A 22,976-nucleotide genomic window follows, 5' to 3' on the forward strand; every position below is an offset into this window, starting at 1 on the left:
CACAGACCAGAAAGGCGGGACTTAGCGTGGCACTCCGTGCCACTTTAATAAGAGCCGAGTGGGTCACTGCTCACCAGGAATGGGCATTATTACTAAAAGGGAGCCAGAAGGGGCATTATTAATAAACTAGGGCCATGAGGGGCATTATTACAAAACAGGGGCCATGAGGGACATTATTACTAAACTAGGGCCACGAGGGATATTATTAGTAAAGAGGTCCGGGATGGGGCATTATTACTAAAAGTGGCATTATTATTACTAAGTTGGACCAGGAGGGGCATTACTACTTAAAAGATGCCATGAGGGGCATAATACTGAGCGGGGGCATTAAAAGGGGCACTGTTACTGTGTAGGGGCACTAAAAGTTGCATTTAATGTGTGGGGCCTACAGTAAGCACAAAAAGGGGATACTATTCCTATGTGGTGCACATGGCATCGTACTGTCTGGGGCACCACGGGTGGGGGATTCTGTAGAGGTGTGGAACATGAAGGCAAGTAGCTGGAAAATTAAGGAGTTCTGCAGCTGCGGATTTGGGTGCAGCCTGCGGGCTAATTCCGGCCGGTGTTAAAGCACCCTTAGGCTGGGTTCACACAAGGCGGATTTGCCGCGGAAATTCCGTCCGGAATAGCGCCGCGGCAAATCCGCCTGCGGCTGCTAATCCTGGGATCAGCCAGCCATGTGGCGTGCGGCCAAGCTGCTCAAAAACCTCTGGCTAAGTTCCACACATTTTGAAGCAGCGGTTTTTCGCTGTGGGAACCCAGCCATAGAAAGTCTCTGACTCGGGTGTCTCCATAACCCCCATAATCTCCAGTGGGGACAGCTATGTGCGTGCACGGCTGCGTCTCCTATATTGGGCTGCAAGGGCGGGTCAGACATGGGATGGCGACGCTTGTCTGCAGAGATGGGACGGCGACGCCTGTCTGTTTTTCTGATACTGCAACAAATAAAGTGATGCAGTGCCCAGGTCATGGCGCTCCAGCATGCCTTCCTTATCCGTCTTCTGATAAATGAGGAGCGATCGCCGTGGGGAGCAGGAATGAAAGACGAGAAAAGAATGTTTCCACAAACTGGCATCATTGACCACCCGGGGAGTACAGCAGGCTGAGGTGCAATGTGATGGAGGGGGTAATGCCGTATCCTTACCCCTATATACCGTGAACGTGGCATACGCCCGTGGACGTATTCATAGATCTGGGTGCAGCCGGACCTCCATCTGCATGTTAATGCCTCGCACCATCCCTCCCGGTGGCTGGAAACCTCCTTGTTTTTTTTCTCTGCAGAAAAACACTGCGCTTTTCACGAGTTTGTCAGACGTGACAAGAATTGTACAGACTTGGATTCCAATTCTCAGACATACTCCTCCTAGGTTTATAGTGAGGGAGTACTGCCCCCTGCTGGGATCAGTACAACATAGCACTGGCTAGCCAGGACTGAGGCCGTAGATGGATAGGCGCTTTGAGTGTTGCAGAATTGTCAGCCTTTGGGGTGCGGAGACGAATCGCTTCACCAGTACTCCAAAGGCAGCTCCGTCTTAGATTGAAGCTATCAACCTCCCCACCGTTGGGGCTTCTCAGACGCCTGCAAACATTTTTTAAGGGCTGTTTTATATAAAGTTGTTAAAATGACCCCCTCTGTGGGCCACTGTTGGCAGCGCTGGCTCATAGAGGGGTCTTCAGGGAAGGAATCCCACTATGATATCCATGGTGGGGGGATTCTACAGATCCTATGGCCAGGGTGTATGTAGCGGGGGAACTCGGGTCCACTTCAGTTTCGGGCGTTTGGGGATGTTCTGGTGTGGCGCTATTACTTTAGATTGTCGGTATAGTGGCGCAGCACAGAGACGGATCAGTAGTGGTCCAACCGCTGGGAATCGTGTCCACACCTATTTCACAGTCCACAATCCCATGTCTGTAGTGGCGAATGGGCTGCTGGTCGCACATGCGTGGCAGCGGCTCCATTCATTTCAATGGCGCAGATATATAGCCGTTCGCCAGCCCCATTGAAATGAATAGAGCGGTGTCGCTCCATTCATTTCATTAGGACTCATGGATTTAGATGAGCGCTGCGCTCGGCTATCTATGTTTGCGCCATTTAAATAAATGGAGAGGCGAGCGCATGCGTGGCTGCAGCTTCATTGATTTCAGTGAGACAAACATAGATCGCTTTGTACAACGCTCATCTAAGGCCGCCCGCACACGAATAGATTTGCATTGCGGAATCCGCACTCGGTGTCCGCACCGCGGTTCTGCAGCAAATACCATTATAGGAAAAACTGCAGCAAATAGTATGTTATAGGAAATCGCTTCTTCCTGCACACTCGCAGAAACGAATTGCGATTTCCACAAGCGGAGGAAGAATCGCAGCATGCTCTATTTCTGTGCGGTGTTGGCACAGACAGCTTCCATTGAAGTCAATGGAAGCCGTCCGGTCCGCGGTCCGTCCGCAATTGACATTGTGGATAGGTCGCGGATGCCGTATCATTGCCTACCGCTGATGATGACAAAGAAAGGTACGCAGGGTCGCCGGCTGAGCACAGGGATGGATTTGGCTGCAGGCTCCCGCATGCAGAATCCGACCCATTCGTGTGCAGGCAGCCTAAATCTGTGAGTCCTAATGAAATGAATGGAGCGGCACCGCTCTATTCATTTCACTGGGGCTGATGAACGGCTATATGTCTGTGCCATTAACCCTTTCCAATCCACTGTCTGACCTCCGAAGACATTATGATTTAAGGCTGTACAGCTCCGATGTTGGAAGACGTCTGTCAGGGTTCTCTTACTGTATATTGCCAGCCTCTCTGCTGTCAGAGCCTATCCAACGTGTCACTCATGCAGTACTGGCTTTAGCCAGCAGATAGCGCCATTGTATAACGGCAGAAAAATAGTAAGCTCCCTAGGAAAATCTGGATACAAATTGGATTGGAAAGGGTTAGGGTGAATGGAGCCACGCATGTGCGATCAGCAACCCATTCACAACTACGAAATTTGGAGAAATAGGGGGACACAAGTCCCTCCTTTCTCAGGATTGGTGGGGATCTCATGAGATACCAAAGACTCGGTGCTGCGCCACAAGCCTGATCGTTGCCAGATCATAAACATCAGATGCTCCGACGATAATGTTCAGTTCTTTGGCAACGTATATTCGTTAAGTCTATGGTCTCATCTGATATGGCCCATTGCCACCACTCTGCTCGTGGCATACCTTCTGTTTTAGGTAAACCATTAACATCGGAATACACCTTTAATTGGTGTCCTAAATCCAATTGTTTTTCGTCTTCACATAATATTCATTATGGCTTTTATGGATCCTGATAATAAACCGCAATATCAATACTCCGCAATTCCTCCCAGTGCATGTACCCATATGCAAATAGTTCTTACTTGCAATGCCTCAGCCGATATATACACATATATATATATATATATATATATATATATATATATAGAGCATCCCTTAGCACTGGCTTCCACACACTGGCGCTGTCAGGTCACCCACATTTCCCTCCGCCTGCTTTATGCTTTCAGAAGCCAGCCGGTGACGTCAGAGCAGCTCCTGACCTGTTTTACTGTACCAGCCTCTCGCTGTAACCTGCCAGCTTCATTCATCTTTCAAGGCACCAATTCATGTTTAATGCAGGCTTTAGAAGAAATGTGATGAGAAGCCAAGCCTGGCTCTGGCGATAACGTCTTTGGCGCTGGAAGCCCGGTAGCAGAACATAAGTAGAGCATGGCATTCCATAGACCTGTCGTCTTTGGTCGTAAGGAAAGCTCATTAATGACCAGTGTTATTCAAGGTGAAACATGGGGTTCTGATTTAGTGCCACGCATATAACATCTGATGGCAGTCAGACCCTAGATTGTAAACCTATGCCAATACAGAAGAGCGATGGGCAAGCATACTGATCCCAATTTCTGTTCTACACATTTTCCAACTACTGTTATAGGGATTCTCTAGTATTCATTTTGCACACACCATATAGAACCAGGACCGCTGACCTTGGGTTAAATGGCACTCTGTGTGAAATTTTTTGTGTACCTCCCCATCATATGAAAACAAAAGATATATATTATACTGATAGGTAGTCTGCTGGTATTCTTTTTGTGTAGAAAGCAGCAAGATAGCAACATGCACACATCAGGACAGCTTAGTGAATACAGTACCAGAACTAAGCTCAGACCATGAATACAGTACTAGAACCAAGTTTCTAACATAAATACAGTATGAACCTACCTCAGTACATAGATACAGGACTAGAACCAAGCTTATAACATAAATATAGTCATAGAACCAAGCTCAGCACATAAATACAGCACCAGAACCAAGCTCAGCACATAAATACAGCATGAACCAACCCCAGTACATAAATGCAGAACTAGAACCAGGCTTCTAACATATATACAGACCCAGAACGAAGCTCAGCACATACATACAGCAGCAGAATGAAGCCATAACAGAAATACAGCACCCGAACCAAGCTTGTAACATACATACAGCACCAAACCCAAGCTCAGTACATCAATACAGCACCAGAACCAAACTCATATCTTAAATACAGCATGAACTAACCTTAGTACATAGATATAATACTAAAATCAAGCTTATACAATAAATACAGCACTAAAACCAAACTCCGCACAAAAATACAACACCAGAACCAAGCTTGTAACATAAATACAACATGAACCCACCTCAGTACATAAATACAGTACTAGAACAAAGCTTATAACATAAATACAGTCCCAGAACTAAGCTTAGCACATAAATACAACATCAGAATGAAGCTCATAACATAAATACAGCACCAGAACTAAGCTTGTAACATAAATACAGCATGAACCAACCTCAGTACATAAATGCAGATAGATCCAAGCTTCTAACATAAATACAGTCCCAGAACCAAACTCAGCAATACATACAGCAGCAGAATGAAGTCTATAACAGAAATACAGCACTCGAACCAAGCTTGTAACACAAATACAGCACCAAAGCCAAGCTCAGTACATAAATACAGCACCAGAACGAAACTCATATCATAAATACAGCATGAACTAACCTCACTCCATAGGTATAATACTAGAACCAAGCTCATAACATAAATATAGCCCCAGAACCAAGCTCATAATGTCAATACAGTAGTAATTAAGCAATTGTACTTCGGGAGTGCTGACAGGCTGACAGTGGTACCTCAAAACATCAGAGAGAAGGTGACAGAGCCAGGAGGAGGATGATTCATGTAGCTCCACAAGACACTGCTGAATGAGGGAAGAAGATCAGCTAGTTGGGTGGACCTAAGGGGGTGATTGCCTTCAGCCTACATCCACCTGGTGCCCCCCCCCCCTAAAAGTGGTTTGCCAACACCCTGTGGGACCACAAGAGATGCACGTAGCTAAGGCCAGCCATGTTTAAAACCATAACGACTAGTGGTATGAACAATGATGTCAGATACAATTCCTTTGATTCATAATGTAAGGACCACTTAGTTCCGAGCATTGGTGCCAGTTCTGGTTCACTGACCTTGTTGTCATATGCGCTATCCTACCAAAAGTAATTGAACACCTGAGCAAGAATCAAAAGTAGTATATATTTCCATATGTTAGTGGGGCTTCCTTTGGCCCTAACGTCATCTGATACTCTTCGTGGCAAAATAATGTCTGAAATACTTCAGCTGGTATTTCCCTCCACTCATCCTGCAAATGTCTGTCGACTTATCTCAAAAAAGATACATCGGCCCGTCTACAATGGTGCAAGAAGCATCGCCATTGGATAGTTGAACAATGGAAGAACATTGCATGGAGTGATGAATCACATTACTCCAGATGGACATACCTGGGTATGGAGGACACCTGGAGAACCCCCTTCTACCTAAGTGTGTTGTGCCAACAGGTGGGTATACTGGAGATTCTGTTATGGTCTGGGGATGTATTACATGGCATGGCCTCAGTCCATTGATTGTAGTGACAAGAACACAATAATGTGCTGCTGACAATGTGAGAATACTCTGGAAGTGGTCGGCCATACTTCCAACAAGTCAACGCGCCTTGTGACCACACTGCACCTACATGCTGTTAAAGAAAGCACCAGGATCACCTACAGAAGTGATGGCAGGGCTGCTTATTTTTGATGCACTATTCGCAAGAAGATGAACCGCAGTGTATCATAATGAGTATTAGATAAGTCATTTTTGTTACTAACCTGTTACCAGAGCCATATATAGAACAGAGCGGGCCTTGTAGGAAGGGTCAACATGGGCCACCCAGGACAAAAGTGCTTTTTATTTGTTTCCTCCTCTATGTCACAATTCTCCACCTTGCTAACAATGTCGTTCCTTCAAAACAGGTAGTCCTGCACAGGAACTCATTACTCAATAGTAATGGGGCGGGACCATTCAAGCTTGGGCTCTTATAACCCAGGGGCCCCATAGTGGCTGCATGATCTGTATTTGTGGCAGGAACACCCTTGCCTATTAGATAAGTCACATTGTAATACAGGATATAGTCAAAAAGCCGAATCCAGCGCTATATCTCAATACTGGTGTCCTTTATTGCCATAGTGTACTTGACTTGGAAGACATGGATGCGCTATATGATAGTATGGGGGGCCCTGAGGCCCCTGGAACATGGATTTCAATTTTGTATTGTGGCCCCAGTAACAGATAGAGAGTAAAACACAATTGCAATTTTGAAGAGCAGTATGTGAGAAGCAGAAATCGGCTTTCCGCTTCCCTCTAAGTCCAGTGGGACCGCTGCTAGGACTGACGTAAGGAAAGTGTATTCAAAGTTGTCCCCATCTGCTATGATACATATGCAGAGCCATCGTTGGACCTGTGTTCATTCTGGGGACTCTCACCGTGCCTAAATCTAAGTAAGTAAGCCAGAACTCATTCAGAAGTCTGCGCCATATCTCTGATCCGATGACCCTGAACCTACGCCCTCATGGAGCCTTGTGACAGCACTTGTTGCCTTATCGCGTTGCGCCTTGCTGACTCCAGAGAGACGTATATCAGACATTCCGGGAATAATTCCTGGATACGTTGACATTGTGTTACAGTGACCTGCTGGTAGCGATTACCTATGTCACAGACACCAGCAGCCATTGCCACTATGTGAGATGTAGCAGAGCTTAGTGTGTCATTACTGCTCAGCAGAGCCGAATTGGTCATCCGGTTCTAGCTCCGAATTGCACCTTTTTTCTCTGCAGACTATTATTTCTGCATCAGACAGATGTGCGGGAATGCTTTACGGATCCGACGAACATTCCTAGGTTTGCTCACCGCATCCAGTAATCTGCAGAGACTTTTTTTTTTCTTCCAGCATTGTCCTTATAAGGATGGACCCCTTTAAGGGAGATGGATGATAAAGGGGTGGAGAGAATGGATGATAGGGAGGGAGAGGGAAGAGAGAGCTACAGTTTGCTGGCCTGGACTGTAGGGGATGAGAATGTTTTAAATAGCATGGAATATGTTCACACAGTCACACAGCACTGCATCACTCCAGAAGGGCAGCGTTCCTCCCGGCAGACAAGGTTAATGCACTATTGATCACAGCCAGGTAAGTTGCGCTTCCCGCATTGGTTGGAGAATTTAAAGGGCAGCTCCAATTTCATGATTTCAGGATACAGATTAAATTGGATATTGAACCCTTCTTTGCAACCCATTTTTCATCCTCTCGTATACCGGAGTCAGATTTTTAGCATTCGCTCTCACGCTGCTTCTGATGAATGACTGCAGAATGTTTGTGACTTGTTGCAGTTTGCTTTGTGACAGTGTTTCAGTGAACTTGTTCCAGGGTATACATTGTTCTATACGCTAGGACTTGTCTCTCTCTGTGAAGTTGGTGCAGCGTTGTAATCTACGCCAGGTGTAGCAAGGGGTTAATCGTGCAAGCGAGGGGCGATCGGACGTGTCCAGACACCCCATGATGATATTAGGGGTTGGAATCTCCATTGTAAGATGGTAAGCCGCGTTATGTGTCTTCATTCTACGTCTTCATATCTGCTTATTCCAGGAAGCTGAGACGGGGGAGTTATTTGACAGGGTCTTCTCTTTGATGGTCCTGTAGATACAAAATAGCGGGAGTCAATGATAGGTTTTGTTCCCCACCGTATTTGGAAAATAAAAGACCATTAGAGACCATCCTGAAGAACGGACCCCTCAGCTCTGTAGGGAAAGGGCATATTAGGGTTAACTCTTGCTGTATAGATCACCTTAGCGACTTCCTAAATGTCTTCAAGGATTCTTATATTTTAGGAGAATATGTTTTTGACAAAGAGATATTCAGTCTGGAATATAGTATATTGGAATACACTAGACCGCGGGGGAGAGGGGGCTGGGTATTTTTGGCTTATCTAATGGAGCTCTGATAGATGAAAAAGTAAGACTTCAAGTTTGAGTGTGAGGACCTTAGAAGAAAGTAGTCCCAGGTGGCTTACGGGGTTTTTTCTTCTCTTCCTGGTGTCTCAAACAGGGATTGACTGGTATTTTGGGGCAATAGGGCAGTGGTGGCCAACAAGAACAAGTCCTGGTCAATTACAACACTCCTTAAAGGGGTAGTCCAAAATTAGATATTTGTTGTATATCCCTAGAATATGCCCTAACTGTCTGATATTTAACGGTCGCAGATTCCTTGTTCCGATTTTGAGTCCAGCAGAATCCGTTTGCAAAGGCGAAAGAAAGTGTCTGGTTCCTAACTGCATATCAGCACAATCCATGTATTATCTATCTATCTATCTATCTATCTCACATCTATCTATCTATCTATCTATCTATCTATCTATCTATCTATCTATCTATCTATCTATCTATCTCATATCTATGTATGTATGTATATCTATCTATCTATCTATCTATCTATCTATCTATCTCACATCTATCTATCTTTCTATCTATCTATCTATTCATCCCATATCTATCTATCTATCTATCTATCCCATATCTATCTATCTATCTATTCATCCCATATCTATCTATCTATCTATCTATCTATCTATCTATCTATCTATCTATCTATCTCATATCAATCTATCTCTTTTATCTATCTATCTATCTATCTAATATCTATCTATCTCATATCTATCTATGTATGTATATCTATCTATCTCTCTATCTATCTCACATCTGTCTATCTATCTCATATCTATCTATCTATGTATATCTATCTATCTATATCTATCTATCTATCTATCTATCTATCTCATATCTATCTATCTATCTATCTATCTATATCTATCTAATTCTATCTATCTATCTCACATCTGTCTATCTATCTCATATCTATCTATTTATCTCATATCTATCTATCTCTTGTCTTTCTATCTATCTATCTATCTATCTATCTATCTATCTATCTATCTATCTATTATCTCTGTCCGTCTATCTATGTCTAAGTTTCATACACCAGTCTCAGTAAATTGTGCGCCTATCTGCCAATGACAAATATATGAAGAGGCACAAACCTCTTAATACATTTGTTTCATCTAGCGGCATCCCCATGTGCCCGGTGAAAAGCTTATGCCAGTTAAGAGCCGGAATAGTTTTTTTGTATAATCTATGCCCCACCCACTTTTTGAAAGCATGGCGGGGCCTACGTAAATGTCAGTAAAAATTGCAAATTTGTTACTTGCGCAAAAATTGCAACTTTACCACCAGAATTCTGATGAAAGTGAAATAATGAATACGCCCCCTTGAGTCTGCTGATGACTCTGCAGGGTTAGTTGGGTTTTATGATATTTAGTGCAGCCCTGCATGGTAGTCTTTGAAAAACTCAAGTTCAAGAAGTACACATAACCTACCGGGAACTGCTGATTGAGTAATTGCCCATTATATCCCTGAAAGTGGCCCTAAGGGTATATTCACACAGGCATTTGTCAATTTGAACCGTATAAATTGGTCCAATTTTGTAAATGATTTTTCTGAGATTTTCATACTCAGTTTTGTTGTGTGATTTCTTTGGTGCGTGTTTTTATGACATAGAGCTCCAAATTTACATAGACTTAAAGGAGTTCTCCAGGACTTTTATGATTGTGTAAGAGGGGTGAGTAGTGCCCTCCTCCCCTCTTACTATTCACAGCGGCTAAGCCACTTTAATAGAAGGCCTGATGGGCATGTTTAGTCCCACCCCATCCGGCTAGTGATGCGGCCAGAAAGGGGATAGGGAGAAGACATAAAAAGATTTTGAGCTGCGCCACAGCAGGGAGAGACACAGCAGCAGTGAGAAGTAGGTGTGCAGGGACTGTAATGGAGACAAAGACAGTAAGTTGGGAAAGGAGACCTAAAGAGCAGTTCCCAGAGCTGCCAGAGGGAGATCTTTAGGCCCTGAGCTAGAGAGGGTCAATCAACACCGACAAGGGCACTGAGCGAGCAGCACTTCTGACCCGCCCCAGACTATGGGGTGGGATCACTGAAGTTGGTAATAGCTGCGACTGGCGCACAACAAACTGTAATTGGGGCCGGCCTCATCACAGATGCTAGATATGTATAGCAATAGGGACAGATACCAAGCAGGCCTGCTGTTGCATATATGGATTGCACTACAGAAACTGGACCGTGATAGACGTTTGGCATTGCGCGGCTTTCTTATTTACGGACTGAGACATTCTACACAGGGAAATAGAAGTCAAGGTGAAGGAGGGTTAACCCCTAAAGGAGAAGCTGTGTGTTATACTCATTACTCTGTATTTCTCTGAAATTGTACTGATATTAACTGAGTGTTATTGATATTGTTCACAAGGTATTACTGTAACTACGCATTGCTGACAAAGTATCGTTATTCCTATGTTTTAGTTAGCAGGAGATAGTGCCTAGGTACTCTAAAGTAAAAGCTCAATCGCTTAATCACTATTATTCTCTTGTTCACTTTTATTTTGATATTCTTAAGCAAATATTCTAAATTTTGGTTACTCCATCTGCTGCGTCGCTACACCTCCACCCAAAACAACTGATGACCTATTGAATTCAATTGGAGTTGTGTCTGTAGTACCAAACTGGGCTGCTGTAATGTTGGCAGCACTATCTACTTCCATTGCTGCCTGCATTGACAGTACCAGGAATCAGCTGATCGTGGGAATCCTGAGCGGTTCACCCCTGCTGATCTATTATTCATGACCTATCCTAAAGATAAGCTTTCAATAGTAAAAGTGACGGACAACTCCTTTAAAGGGGTTGTACCAAGATACGGAACCCCCTTGAGAATGTAGGGCTCAGGATGATGAGCTGATTACAGAGTCCCGCTCTTGGTACTCTTGGCAAACAGCTGATTTTGCCAGAGAAGCCATAGCCAGTGAGACATTACAAATCTGGCATTGCAGGACGGCAGAAGGTCAATCAGGATGGGAATTGCTTTTGCTGCTGTATGATGTTCGTATACCCTAATAGAGCATATGAACTGAAGATTCCTTCTTGGCGAAATTCCTTTAAATGATTCCTTTAATAGAATTTTTGCTGCATGCTGCCACCAGTAGGGGAAGCTTACTGTATACTATGTTATTATTAAGCTCAGCATGTAACCAGTATGCAGTAAACTCATAAGCTCCCCCTAGTGGTGACTGCAGGCAGTGAGAATTTCATTGCAGTTCCAGCTCCATATCGGAAAACAAAAGCTCCTATCACATCACAGACAATGTTGTTCATCAGCCACACTGCCGTAGAGCTCTCTTTCCCTGTTACAGAGTCTAACATCATGCTGAGTTCTAGATGGGGGCACACGTTGCCTTCCTCATGCTCTGCGCAGAACAGAAACGTTGGAGCTGCCAGGCACAAGCTGTTTAAGAGATTTTGCTGTTCATTTCTTAACTGCAGTGCTAGGAGCCCATATTTTTAGCAATCAGGTATGAGAAGCCAGGCAATTACTTTCAGCACATTGTGCATGCAGCTCTGGAGGTTATTAACAAGCTGTTAATGCACAAGGCAGACAGAGAGCTGGGATAAAGGAAGCCTTAAAATCTGCGTATCACTTATTTATAAAGCATAGAGGGATCGTATGAGAAGGTCTGTATTTTCATTCCAGAAACAGCACCACTCTTGTCTATGTTTGGTATTGCAGCCATATAGCCCTGTTTATTTGAATGGGGGAAATCTGCAATACCTGACACAGCCCATGGGCAGGAGCTGGTGCATAGCTTGCTCCTTTTGAGTTCTCCTTCAAAATTTGGGATTTACATATATAAATCAGGGTTCAAGCCACCTCATACTCATATTCTAGAACCAAAATTCAGTACTTATTCATTATATCAACCCTGGTAGCGGCATAGTGGCCCAACACATCAGTAGGTGTTCTTCTGGTTGGCCCAAATTTTATAGGGCCAAGGATGAATGGGCTGGAGGGGCCTTCAGGCCTGACGCCAGCTTATCATCAGGTTTCGAGCAAGCTTAGTTGAGTGAATCCAAGGGCAATGTCAATGGCTTTGGAGGGCTGCGGTGAGAGCCCCGCTCCAGGAAGTTTTGGCTAGACTTCCGGAAGAAGTCATGGTTACATGCCGTAAGGTGCCAAAACTATCAGGTTCATGCCACATTTTGCCAACATACCATTTATTGGAAAATAGTTTTTGTTGATACACAGGTCATGAGTTGATTGTAGGCAGTTATGCATGTGGCTCGCGGTGGTCGGAATCATGCCGAGATACGCCTTTCCTTACCACGTTCGTCAATTACAATTAGCATTGTGGTTCTTCTAGCCAACAGCAAGTAATGCTTTCCCCACTGCCTTCTACACTGGGGTCTTCACCTGGCTAGAACATGCCTGCCTACTTTGCTTGCTTCCCTTAAACTGCACCACACCAAAATGGTGCTAACTAGAGATGAGCGAGCGTACTCGCTAAGGCAAACTGCTCGAGCGAGTAGTGCCTTATGCGAGTACCTGCCCGCTCGTTTCAAAAGATTCGGGTGCCGGCAGGGGAGAGCGTTGAGTTGTGGGAGTGAGCAGGGGGGAGAGAGTGAGAGAGAGATCTCGCCCCCCCGTTCCTCCCCGCACTCCCCCACCGCTCCCCGCCGGCAGCCGAATCTTTAGAGACGAGCGGGCAGGTACTTGCATAAGGCACTACTCGCTCGAGTACGCTCGCTCATCTCTAGTGCTAACCTATCATTATATCGACTTCCGCCGGGCCACCTACAGTCACCTGACATATAAAACACCATTAAACAAATATTAAGAACACAATAACTAGAATGAAAGGGAGACGGGGATATTACCCTTTTACTCCGGTTTGGACGATATAGTGGTCCAGCCATGGCAGAGACCATAATGCCCACCAAACTGTAATGCCAAAGAGGGGCTACAAAGAGAATCTGGCAAGGAGGGTGTTCTTATCTATCATGTACTGGTAGTAGAAATGTACTTGGAGCTTGTAGAGAATATATTACCTTAGTCTGTCCCCTCATCCTCTCAGACTTGTCACTACTGATTATGGTGCGATGTAATAACGAGCTGTGTTACCATTAATTATCGTACTCATTATTTTCGCCCATAGCTTACATAATAAGAGAAGAGCCTCATGAGCGACTATAACAGAACATCTCACATTAACCAGACTCTACATCTTACTTTTATATAACAAGGCCAAAATAATATAGAAATCTGTGCGGACCGAGAAGTGTTCACGCTCTAACGTTGCAATATACAGTATATGTATCACAAACTCGGCATTACTATGTCCATGTAAGCAGCTCCCAGGGTGACCTATGTACGTAGAAATGCCAAACTCACCACCGGTAGATCTGTACACATGATGGGAGATGTAGAATTAGATGGTAGGTTCAAATATATGTTATATTTGTAGCTAAAATACCCCACAAATACCCCAGAGATACATAGTAACATAGTTCGTAAGGACGAATGAAGACAATGTCTCTCCAGTCCAGCCTGTCTCTCCTGTGTTGTTGATCCAGAGGAAGGCAAAAAACCCCAAGAGCAGAACCCAATTAGCCCTTTTGGGGAAAAATTCCTTCCCGACTCCCTAATGGCAATTAGACTGTTCCCTGGATCAACCCCTAATAGTTCCTACCTGCCTGTATACCCGGATTAACAATTAACCTAAGATTTATAACCTATAATATCCTTCCTCTCCAGAAAGACATCAAGTCTCCTTTTAAACTCCTCTATGGATTTTGCCATCACTACGTCCTCAGGCAGAGAGTTCCACAGTTTAACTGCTCTTACAGTAAAGAACCCCTTTCTATGTTGGAGATGGTAATATATTTGTAAGGATCTAGGCAATGCTGTTTGGGGCTTCCAACTGTACAAACAACAGAGAATAATTGATCTGAAAGATCTCACCATGTGGGGTCTTCAACTTGTAGCACTCCAGCTGTTATAAAAATTCAACTTCTAGCCTGGGGTTGTCACAGCATTCTCACCGTTGCATGAAGAAGTGACCCTTTTGGAATGACCTGGATCTCTGCATTGATTACTAATAAAATGGGGTCTGATTGTTATCCAAGTCGACAAACATAATCTAAAGTACTGTGTTTCCCTGATAATAAGCCCTACCCCGATAATAAGACCTAGCTAGACTACATGTGAAAAAAACCCAATACTCATCTAGCAGCCGGTGTTTGGGTCTCTCGCGGTGGGCTGCGGCTAAGGTTGCCACCTTTGCCATGAAAAAATACCGGCCATGGTGAAAAAGGGGTGTGTCAGAGGTGTGACTTGAGGGCATAGCTTATCACAGCTTTTTTTCCCTCCTTTATCTCCTGGATCCCATCCAGTGGCTGTGCACATGTGTGGGATCCAGGCCATCTACTCGCGAGAACACGCTGCAGATGCTCGCATCGCATACAATCTACACATATATAATTATATACATTAGATACCCAGGTTACCCCAGCATGGTCCATATCACTATATACAGGAGATATACCTCCCCTGTATATAGTGATGCTGATGTAAGGTAGATATGTCCTGTATGTAATTATATCTACAGCTGGTATAATGTATACCACCTAAACATACAAGATCACATGCAGTACATGGTACATACCTCGTATCGCATGTACTGCTCCTCCACTTTCCTCCTCGGGTCCCGACATTGTCACTGCAGCGCCGGCCGGACATCCATCCTGACCCCCCACACATCGCACACACACAACTCAACTACATCCATCCGAATCCTCACACATCACACAGACAGCTCCACTACATCCATTCTGATCCCCACACACATCACACACACAGCTCTGCTACATCCATTCTGACCCCCCCACACATCACACACAGCTCTATTACATTCATCCTGACCCCCACATACATCGCACACACAAAACTCCCCTACATCCACCCTGATCCCCAGACATCACACACACAGCTCCACTACATCCATTCTGACCCCCACACACATCGCACACACAGCTCTGCTACATCCATTCTGACTCCCACACACATCACACACAGCTCTGCTACATCCATTCTGACTCCCACACACATCACACACAGCTCTACTACATCCATCATGACCCCCACACATATCACACATACAGCTCAGCTACATCCATTCTGACCCCCACACACATCACACACACAGCTCTTCTACATCCATTCTGACCCCCACACACATCACACACAGCTCTACTACATCCATCCTGACCCCCACACGCATCACACACACAGCTCAGCTACATCCATTCTGATCCCAACACATATCGCACACACAGCTCTGCTACATCCATTCTGACCCCCACACACATCACACACAGCTGTCGAGTCTGCAGGTCTGGATTTACCCGGATGTCAGGAGGGTTTCCCCTGCTGGAGGAGAGTTAACCGGCGCTAGGGGGCAGTGCAGGCTCTGAAAATACCGGCCTGTAATAGGGCTGGTAAAAAAAATTCCGGCCCCAGCCTGACAGAAAAATACCAGCCAGGCCGGTGGCTTACCGACCGGGTGGCAACCCTAGCTGCGGCACTGCTGCAGGCTGCTGTCTCCTTCTGCACACTGACAGAGCAGTTCTTCCTGGTAGCAGGGCTTAAATACCCCGCCTCCATCAAGCTAATGCTCTGATTGGTGAATCGAGCACCAGGTCAGCCAATGAACGACGGCACTCGATTAACCAATCACAGCCATTCAATGATGTCATTCAATGAATGTCTGTGATTGCTTAATCAAGCGCCGGCTTTCATTGGCAGACGCGGCACTCGGTTAACCAATCAAAGCATTAGCTTGCTGGAGGCAGGATATTCAAGCCCCACTACCAGGAAGATTTTCTCTGTCGGTGCGAAGGAGGACACGGAAGCCTGCAGGAGCGATGGAGACCAGCGCGAGGGACCCGAACAACGGCTGCTAGGTAAGTATTATAATACACCCCCAAAAATAAGACACTGTGCTTCTTTTGAGGCAAAAATTAATATAAGACAGTATCTTATATTCAGGGAAACACGGTAGTAACATACAAAGAATTGTACCGATCTTGTCTTGAGTACATTGACATTCACAAAGCAGGGAGAAAAAGTAAGTGAAGCCTTGAATAACCTGTAGATGCAACTTGAGCAACAATCACCTCCACTAAAGATTTCCTGTAGCTGCAAATAAGATTTACAAAACATTGAGGAGGAATTGTGGACCATTCTTGCCTGCAAATATGTTTTAGTTCATCAGTATTCCTGGGATGCCTTGTGTGCATAGTCCTCTTCTGGTCATGCCACAGCATCTCTATATGGTTAAAGGGGTTGTCTCATGAAAGCAAGTGGGTCTATACACTTCTGTATGGCCATATTAATGCACTTTGTAATATACATCGTGCATGAAATATGAGCCATACAGAAGTTATTCACTTACCTGCTCCGTTGCTGACGTCCCCGTCTCCATGGCTCCGTCTAATTTCGCTGGCTTCTTGCTTTTTTAGACGCGCTTGCGCTGTGCGGTCTTCTGCCTGGTGAATGGGGCCGCTCGTGCCGGAGAGCTGCTCACCGCGTCGTCATCGTAGCTCCGCCCCGTCACGTGTGCCGATTCCAGCCAATCAGGAGGCTGGAATCGGCAATGGAACGCAAGGAAGGAGAAGAAAATCCACGGTGCACCATGGGAGAAGACCCGCGGTCCACCGTGGGAGAAGACCAGCGGCGCCATCTTTAAAAGAAGAATAGAAGAAGCTGCAGAACGCTGATACTGGTAAGTGCAATGTGCTTTTTAAAAACTAACCTATGCTTTCTTTTTAACAGGGCAGAATGCGGGGGTAAGTGAAAATTTTTTTTTTTCGCTTTCGCCGCGAGACAACCCCTTTAAGGTCAAGATTTTGATTTGGTCATTCCAAAACACAACTCTTTTTTTCAACCATTGTTTAGTTTGTCTTTTTTGAGTCATTGTCTTGTTGAATCATTTCAGGATTGCCTATTCGTGCTCTTAGGGTGATCCTAAAAGGCCTCCCAGGGAGAGTAGCAACAGTCCTGGATTAATAGATTACACTGTGTTACAGAAAAATGTTTTTTATTTTTTTCTGGACAAACATTTTGTGTTTTACAGAGTTTTGAGTGCCGATTTGCAAATTTGTGCTCAGGTTCTGACTCAGGAACAGATTTACAGAGAATAACCTCAACAGTAGAAAAAAGAAGTGTAGATATAATCACAAGTAAGAATGTTTTATAAATGTCATTATGACCAGTAAATCCTGAATTGGGTAACAGTTATAAGCAAGACATGGTTACAAGGTGGCAGATGAATAATAAAGAACTTCCAAAAGTGGCATGAAAATCTGGGAAGTTAGATGTAATGTTTGTATAAGTCACTTATTTCTTTTATGTCTGCCGGCCAGCCGGCATCGCAGGCATCCACTTTCCTTCATACTGTTTTTCAATTGCACATATGTCTTGGTGCAATCTTTCACCATGCTCACCTGATAAATCAATGCAATGGGCAATAAAAGCAGTTTTACAGTTGTGATAAATGAGGTAGATGGTTTTAATTGTCAATCTTTCTTGCAAAGAACAGATCTGTCAGTAACCAGGCTTTGTGTGCCTTTATTTAATAGGCAAAGAACCAGTAAAACTCACACATCCAATATTATCCCCTTAATTGAACCTTTTTCCAATTAGCTCTTGGAGAAGTGATTAACTATGAGGTTCACTTACTTTTTCTCCCTCCACTGTGGATACTACTCAATGTGCTCAATAAAATACATGAGCACTACAACATTTTTGTGTGTGATTAGTTAAATTGTGTTTTGTGACTTAGATAACAATCAGATTACATTTAATTAGCAATCATTGCAGAAATCCAGATCATTCCAAATGGTTAATGTACCTTTTGTACAGCTGGGGAGCTGCAGGTTGGAGACCACTGCCTTAGATAACCCAATGGATGCAGAACATGGAACAAAACTCATTACTGAAAAATGCACAGTTGTTTTTTTTCCCACATTTTCTTGACAGCTAAATCTGACGTCTCACATCTGTTACCAGACAACAATGATAAATAACTGAGCTCCTCCATAAACAAAGAATAACGTCTCGGGACATGTAGGCATCTACTTGGCCCAGAACACAACTTGGTGGACAGATAGATCATCGGCATGTCACAATGTTCATCATTATATCTCCTGATGGGAATTGGTGTTTCAGTGAGATATTATGATTGTTACGTTCGCACAGGACGCAAGTATGGATGTATGGCGCCTTCCACGGAGACTCAAACATGACAATCCACTACATAATAAATGTCCACAATGGACCAATATAGACATACAGGGGGTGGACAAAAATATGGAAGCACTGTATGAAATGCATACTTTAAATTCCATGGGATATATGAATCATATCTTAATAAGGCATGTAGAGACCAATTTAAAGTGGAAGTAATATGATAAAGATGCTGCCAGGCAGAAGTGAACATCTGCCTGAGCAACGGGATTCCATTGGTCAGGGGTTTGAACCACTCAGCTGCTGTTACCAGGTGGTCTTAAAACCACCCAGAGCAGGGCAAGAGGTGACGTAAACACAAATTTGGCAGATAAGCTTTCAGCCAAGCAGGGCTCAAAAGGGCAGCTCAGTACTAATGATTAAAATCTCATGCATTTCTTAGTTGTTTCCATATCTTTATCTACCCCCTGTATATATATTACCAAGATGTGGGAAATACAAAATAGGGCAAATAATGGTAACAGAAATACGGTAATAAGAACACTGTCCCTTATCAACTTTGGTGTGGCATACCCTGTCTAGAAGCAGGGCGAGCGCCACGATAGGGGCGGCCCCATGTCTGGAAAGTAGTGGACTTAGTCTGTCCGTAGATGGAAGATAGGGTAGATGTTTAATGCAGAAGGAAAGAGCAATATAAATAACACAGTATTTGGTTCAAGTGAATCAGCCTCAGGCTACCTACACACGGGCAGGATCGATATCGGGCTGAGAAGCTTGGCCCGATATCGTGTTCACCTATGTGAGTTTTCATTCCGCTGTGTGTTTTACTGGCAAAAACACCTCCCATCACGTCTGTGAAGTAGCGATCCTCCGGCGTGGCTTTCAGGCTCGTTACAGGATCGGCAAGTGCTTCCACAGCGTACAGTGTGTTTTACTGTCCCATTGAAAACAATGGGTGACGCATTCCAAGGAAGGCAAAAAGATAGGACATGCCGCGATTTTTACATCGCTCATGTATATGACTCTATTCATAAGAAGGCCAGTTTCACACAGCCGGGAATTTCACGTGAGATTTGTACGCTGCGAGACTCACAAACCTCTTTCGAGATTCTCGGCCGTGTGAAACCGGCCTCACAAAATGAATAGTCACAGGTACTTTGCCTCACCGAACACCTGAGGCAGGACGATAACCAGCACCCATGCAGAGGCGGACCAGGAATAAATACACTTCTATTATGGCTGATTGACCAGGTAGAAGAAACCTTTCTATGTCAGCCAATCAATCCATACAACATAATAACAAATAGTACAGGATGGACCTATAAAAAAATCCCAGAGCTCCAGATGCAGAAGATTTGTAAGCAATGAAGAACTTACTTCACAGGGGTGCCTCCCATCCTATACTATTTGATATTGTCTCCTTTTTTCCGAATACGTGTGCTTCGGATTCACATCGAGTCTCACCCGAGTGGATGTCCTATTGGACCAGTGCTTATGCTCATTGAAACTAGCCAGGATTTGGGGTGTATCAGAGCACCCATCCTTGGGTGACTCTGCTGCACCGGGTGTGTCCAATTAGGCACATGCACAGGATCACGTGGACTGGTAGGGACGCCGTGACGTAACCCTGATCTGATTCCTTCGCCGACATGCCATGACAATGATATTCCAACAGTAGGACATATGTATCTAGGCCATTCTTGGACATGAAACTGCTACCTTCAGGCAATCCCATTATATGATCTATTGGAGCAGCCAATAATACGGTGCTCCCTGATTAGAATCCCTGAAAGCTGAAAGACATGTCCACCACAGGAGAACAGCGGCTGTCCATTACTTGTAATGATGCTACGATAAAGTGGGCAAGGAACAGTTCCACCATAATGCCCAAATAGAACTGTAATAACGCTTTACAATATAGCGATATCAGTGCTGAAGTTTCATGCCAGGCAGGGGCGTAACTATATAGGATGCAGGGGATGCGGTTGCACCCGAGCCCAGGAGCCTTAGGGGGCCCATAAGGCCTCTCTTCTCCATATAGGGAACCCAGTACTAGAAGTAAAGCATTATAGTTGGGGGCCCTGTTACAAGTTTTGCATCAGGGCCCGGGAGCTTCAAGTTGTGCCTCTGATGCCAGGCTTTAGAAATTGGTACCATAGTTAGACCTTGCTATGAATCATTCTGTCAATCACTTTCACTGAGGCAGAAGAATCAAAATAATTTTAACAACTTTCACCAAATTGATTCTAAAACGTAACTTTTAATAATCTACATTAAAAAAAAATTTCTGGACTCATATGAACGAAAAGGCACACAGCGAAGGCTCAAATAATTATAGCCCGCTATGTGCTAATGCATCAAATAATTAACAGCAACCCACACCACCAATTGTAACCAGTGTACCCCAGTGGAATAAAATATTAGGTGTAGCATCACATACTGTTTCAAACTACATGACTGATATTGGACTGATATTGATTTACACATAGATCTAAGGGGAACTCAGATGAAAAAAAAGGCATCTCCCGGATAGTGAATTGCCCTATCAGAGCACACCTCTGATGATACTATATTGATCTATGGTAATAATCCAGCACACTAATATTTTTATTATAGTGAAGGGTGCTTTTCTGTCACAAACCCCGGTTGATCTAAATATGATCAGTGGGTTTTTATTATCCTGAAGAGAATATATGGTATATAGGTTATTGCCTTCTCCCACTGAGAGGACAATACTAAGGGTGGTGGAAGTACACTTGGGTGTATTGGTGCTTTCTGTATATACAGTCCAGAAATACATTTTAATGTAGATAATTAACCCTTTGCAATCCAATTTTATTCAGGGTTTCCTAGGGGGCTTTATCTTTCTGCCATTTTACAATAGCACCATCTGCTGGCTAGAGCCAGTACTGCAGTATGTGACATGCCGGAGAGGCCACCGACAACATTGCGGCCAGTAATATACAGTAAGAATACTCTGCCGGGCGTCTTTCGACTACAGAAGCTGTACAGCCTTCAATCATAATGTCTTTAGACGTCAGACAGTGGATTGGAAAGGGTTAAAAGTTAAGTTTTTAGAATCAATTCAGTAAAAATTCTGTCAATGATGGTTAAGGCCCCAGGTCCTGGGGTATTTGTCCCTTTTGCCATCCCTACAATGCGGTCCTTATCAATACCAGTCTGTTAGCAGACGTGAATGCCAGCGGCTGCCCTGCTCCAGCTGCTGGTACATTAGTCATGAGATGATCCCATACGTGGTGCAGCAGGAAATGTCATTTGTCATGGACTTCTTGTTCCTGTCAAAACTATGTTTTAACACTTTAAAATATTTATGACCATTCAATAATGCAAAAATGAAAGATGTTCTATATACCAAGCGTACGGGTTATCATTCTTGGCCCTGGAATGGTTTCTTGTAACACTCTGCTTTAGTTAACCATGCATGGATCACTTTTCCTGAGTAGTCACCCTATTGGGGTGCTGAATATTTTAGGGACATATGTTGCTAAATATATCGATGGTGACATTTGGTGGACAGTAATTTGTGGTAAAACCTTGGCATTACCACCAAAAGTGGCACACCACCCCAAATATGGAATTGCAGTAATGGCCCATATTTATAGGCAGCGGAATGTCTCCGTGAAGCCTTAGATTGCCTGTATTCCCTATTAGTGTATATGGACGTTATAGAAGAAGGGTTCCTCTGCCTGGAATCCTCTTCTATGAGCCAGATCAGTAAACCGCTCGGGCAGACCCAATATGTCCTTGCATTAAATGGATGACCATTCGTTTGCAGCTGTAGTGGAAATGTATAGCAAGACTATAGCTTTGCTGGAGGGTCACAGCTCATCACGTGGCCGAATCCGCATGACAAGACTTAAAGGCGCACACTAGCCATAATGCGAATAGTGTACAAGTAACGTGCGATGGACAGAATACACACAACCATCCGTGTGCTGTCCAATATACACGGACTCCGCACATTGACATGTATTGGCATGTCTTATTTCTCATCCGTGAAATGGACAGGAATAAGACATGCCATGAGTGCTTTCATGTGGACTATGGGTTCCATGCGTATAGCCATGTAGGCCGTAGTGGGCTATGTGCTGTCCATGGATTAACATGAGCAACACAAGACCCTAAGGGCTTCTGCAAACGAGCGTAGGCATATATATGCTCTTGTGACGTTATCGCGCTGTGAAGGGAGCGCAATCATGGGCTTTCGAGTGCGTATCCACACATTATATTGTATGTTTCCAAGCTGCCGAGCCTGTTCGCATTGGCTCGGGAGATACACCTGATTAAACTTGTTCAGCAGCCTAATTAGTCCCTGGTGTTATCAAGTAACACTGCAAAATCAAGCAGTTACGTGCACAATTTCGTGTAGACGGGGGGGGGGGGGGGGGGGGGAGGGGGGGGGAAAT

The 22,976-nt window shown here is 44.4% G+C and overlaps 1 protein-coding gene across 1 annotated transcript in view; it reads left to right on the top strand.

Moving 5' to 3' along the window:
- The first annotated feature begins 7,397 nt into the window (after positions 1-7,397).
- Positions 7,398-22,976, top strand: part of PNCK (pregnancy up-regulated nonubiquitous CaM kinase) — a 79,591-nt gene continuing 64,012 nt past the window's right edge. Inside the window, exon 1 of the mRNA XM_066580661.1 lies at positions 7,398-7,548. The gene's annotated coding sequence lies outside the window, so the exon portion shown is untranslated. The remainder of the gene's footprint in view (positions 7,549-22,976) is intronic.

The sequence above is a fragment of the Eleutherodactylus coqui genome, chromosome 10 (assembly GCF_035609145.1).
Source record: "Eleutherodactylus coqui strain aEleCoq1 chromosome 10, aEleCoq1.hap1, whole genome shotgun sequence".
In the NCBI taxonomy this organism is placed as follows: domain Eukaryota; kingdom Metazoa; phylum Chordata; class Amphibia; order Anura; family Eleutherodactylidae; genus Eleutherodactylus; species Eleutherodactylus coqui.